This window comes from Tachypleus tridentatus, unplaced genomic scaffold, assembly GCF_004210375.1.
Source record: "Tachypleus tridentatus isolate NWPU-2018 unplaced genomic scaffold, ASM421037v1 Hic_cluster_1, whole genome shotgun sequence".
Taxonomy (NCBI): domain Eukaryota; kingdom Metazoa; phylum Arthropoda; class Merostomata; order Xiphosura; family Limulidae; genus Tachypleus; species Tachypleus tridentatus.
This window is the reverse complement of record NW_027467777.1, coordinates 15,945,633-15,950,188: the sequence shown is the minus strand read 5'-3', so window position 1 is coordinate 15,950,188 and position 4,556 is coordinate 15,945,633.

Below are 4,556 nucleotides of genomic sequence, written 5' to 3'. Positions count from 1 at the left end.
GTATGGTGCCACAGATTATTACTTAAATAAAACGTATCAGGCCCAGCCGCACGTAGCGCTGTACACTAGTTTAACGTAGGCAGAAACAGAGTAGGATTTGGCAAGCGTTGGTTTGCTGAGATGGCGGATATATGCCCCTCCGTGCTTCCCGCTAATTTTAGAGCAAAAACTGTGATCTCTTTACGTCACACTGGTACACTCAAGTTGATGTAACGTTCAAACCTTCCATTTTGTAAGTTAACTTTTAATTACGATAAAAAATAAAGAAAACCACTGTTAAGTTTTCAATAAATAGTGGAAAGTCTTCTTCGAAATTACATTTTTTGTTGTATAATGTGACACATGTTAATCAGTATAACACCATTATAATCACAGCTAGGTCTGTTTAGGTCTATTTACCTTGGGACATAGGGAAACGAAGTGGAATTTTTATATAATAATAACTAATCCATGGAAGGAATAACTGAATGCAGTTATTTTATGAAGCAATACAATTAATTCCAAAATTTCCAGGATACCTTGCTCATCTTTTGCAGCTAATACATCACAATAATATTTTCTTCGAAGACGTTCGGCGAATCTCCGACGGATAACAACTGATAATACGTTCTACCCAGTGAATTATCTCATTTCTCTAAACGGGCTACTTGATGCCATGTTTTTATTTTATTATTTCGGAACGACCAACAACATTTTGTTCTTTCGGTAATGAATGAAATCTTTGGAAGACTAAGTATGAAGTGCGTGCGTGACAGGTTGTTGCTTCAGTTATAGTCCAACACCAAAACTTACGTAGAATGCCATTCACTTTATCTACTAGTTCCAATAGACGGGCGCTCTTGTCATGGATGTCTCATAGAAAACCTCACACTCTCAATCCCAGCGCCTGCGCTGCATTAGATCTTAGCCGACCCAGAACAGATGAGCCCTATTTACTCAGAACTTACTCAAGTGATGCTTAAAATAGCTACAAGGAGAGTCATATGAAAGACTGTAAAGCATAACTGGCTACATCTACACTGAAAATTATAACGTTCGTAGGAATAAATCTTCCGCGTTAATTATTACAAATTACGGATTTTACAATTATAAATAATGTTGAATACAAATTATAAATAATGTTGAATACATTTAATCGCATTTCAAAATAAATTGCTACTCTTTCATGTTTAAAAACTGATTGGAATGTTATGTATTTTTCGCTGAGTAAGTAAATGCACGTAAAGTTACCACAAAAACACAGTAACTAGGTAACAAAGTAGAACTTTAGTATAAGGTGACTTGAGGCATAAAAACTCCAAGAGGTTTCCGATTTCCTTAATTAACTTTTTTAGATAAAGTAAACTTAAAACTTAAAAGCAATCCTAGATGTATTAAAACGTCTCAAAATATTCATGTATGTGTCTAATAACGGAAGTCAACAGAAATGTCCTCCTTTAAAAGTTAATGTCGCATATTTTACTTTGCAGTTACGTAACCCAACTAAGGATGGCGTATTTAACTCTAAACTGGAGCTTGCGAGTGAAAAGACACAAATTATTAAAGTCACTTGTGAACACGATATTGTTGAAGAAAGCATTTTTGTTCGATTCAGTTACAAACATTAAGTGCAATAAGGCCTAAGATTTGTTTGTTGGCTTAAGTGAACGGGGATCGAATTCGGATATTAGCGTTATAAGTTCGTAAACCCATTAGAGACAACGTGGTTAAATATCGAACGTCTTCAGTACGATTAAGATGTTGGTTTCTGAATAAAATTATGTATTTGTTTTTGGCTTAAACCTGGATTATAGCGCCGTAAGTCTGTAACTTACCGCTTGTCCACTGAGGTAAAGATATAATCCTCTATTCCATATTAATATGAAGAGGACAACACTTTAATTGATTTTAATTATCAATATAGGATATTCTATTAATTTTAAAATAAACCTTAAAACCGATATAATTAATATAAATTATGTTGATTTCTACCTCTGATGTTTGATGTAATGTAATATAAACTAAAATACTCCAAAAAAAAAAACCCAACAGAAACATATTAATTGTGACTGTTTTTTGCTGTGGATATTTGATGTAAATATATTTAACTGCTGCTGGTATCAGCCATGTTGAATAAGTTTAACTTACAATGCTGTCCTTACGTTAAGGTGAAAAAGACTTAATATCCCAACTCCAAATCGCATGTTTAATGCTCAAACCTTCAAAGATACATTAATCTTCATGAAATTCAATATTGACATTTAAATACCTGAGGACACAGAATACTCTATTTTTATGCTGATTGTGAATCCAATAATTCTTGTTTTCTAACTGAAAACGCAATCTGCTGCTTTGAGACCCTTCAAGCGCTATCTATACTTCACCCATAACGGATATCGAAACCGGATTGTAGCGTTGTAAGTCCCCAGATATACCGTTGTGCCACTGGGAGGCCAGACACGAATGGTCCAAATTTCGAAATTAACACACGGCAAAGTCGTTGTATAGCTTTGTGAAAAATTGTGTAATAAACCAAAAGTGTTGTGCTGGTTGTACTGTCACGCAATTTGTTACCTCAAATCATGTCACGAACACACTCGCTCTTGCAGCTTTGTTGATAAAAGAGTAGCCCAACAGTTGGCGGTGGGTGGTGTTGACTATCTGCTTTCATATAAACTAACATTTCACTACATAACAGTTACGTTACTCATTTCTGGACATCAAAACGTTTTATGTGATATTTTGTGGAAACAAAGCCATAACTGGCCACATTAATCCACATGGTTGTTTGTTCTTTACGTGTTATGTTACTTCAGGCTGGGCATCAAACGAAGAATCACGTAGTATTGTATGACACAACAACATCACCTAGAACTTCACCATGATTGACAATATTCATCCGTATGGTCTGTTCTTTTAGGTGTATCATTCGCCGTTATGCTACTTGAGGCTGGACATCACACACAAAGAGTCATATGTTATTGTTTGATGGGCAGGTGTGTTCTCTTAACATGATTTTCAAGTTACCTCCTGTTTCTTCTGAGTAAGAGACTGCTATTTATTACATTTCATATTGTAAAAGTTTCCAGGTGGGACAAGTTCGTTATACAATTTTCTTAATATGTGATTAATTTTCATTCCAGGGTGAAAATTAATATAGACATTATGTTAAGTTCTTATTTATGTTAGTATGTTCCATGTTTCTGACAGAGGTATGCTAAAATGTTCTATATGAGCGATGGTATAAGTAATTAAATAGGTTTCCTTTATTTTCTGGGTCAAATGATCCAGAAATTTTTCACCCTAATAGCAAAGAAACTTATGCCTTTCGATTATCCTGCTATCCGAAAGCAACAATTAAAACACTTGAATTTATAGACTGTATGAATTTCTAGAAAATCTTTTGAATATTGAACACCACTTTATCACACAACGCCTGAATGTTTTGAGTGGCACCATGAATAGATATATATAAATTAAAAGATTTTGTTCTCTTACTTGGTTCAACATAACGTTTTTAGACTTTCAACCCAAATCACCCTTCTTTTACTTGTCTTAAGAGGTGGTTATTGAAAAATATGCGGAACTTATAAACAAAACTATATGTAGTTGTTGCTGTCAACGAATCTGTTCAATTCATGAACAAAACTATAGACTTGTTAAAAATGATTGTACACTTTGTAACAAATAAGATCATGAATCATTATTCTTGAGATGGAATACAAATACACTTAGCGCTGTCAAACTGAGAAATATGCGTTATATTAAACATCTGCATATGTAATTTGTATAATTAAAGAGGTTCTATGGTCATCATGAACGATTTATAATAACAGCAAACACTTTTATCAGACATCTATAGAAATATGTGTAATTGAGTACTTCACAAAGTATATATAATGACACAATATAAAACCAAATTATTATAAATAGCATCTGTAGCCTTATATCAGTTCATATTAAACATTCAGTACTAGATTGGCCCTCCTCATGCTCTAACAACCTCTGCGAAGCGACGCGACACGTTGTCGATGAAGTTCTTAATGTAATCCACCATGATTTCATCCTAACTCGATGCAACTCAGCTACAATAGCTGGGATAGGGTCGTAGTTAGCAATTTATCGGATCAGTTCTTACCAACAGTTCTCAATGGGATTATAAATTGATAATTTGTTTACTGTGGCAATCTTGTAACGTTCTCCTGGTGTTTTAATCCTGTACAATACTCCCACTGCGGGCAATAGCATGCTTGTCCTGGAAAACAAAGGTATTGCCAAACCTTGCCCACGTATATGGCTGAAATATCGTCTTCATGTGATGCTTCAAAGACGCTATCGACGTTTTCCTGGAGGATACGAAGAACAATGTTTTCACTGTAATGAATAGCTGCCCAAATATGTACTACACAACCCACTTTGTGTTCCCTAGGGAAATATATCTTCTTTCATATACCAAATGACATACCTACCATTAGATTCAACAGGCCAGGAACAGGACTCATCTGAAAAGATGACACGTTGTCAGTGTCCTAAGTGTAGATTTGCTTGTTGTCTTGCCAGTAACACACGTGATGACA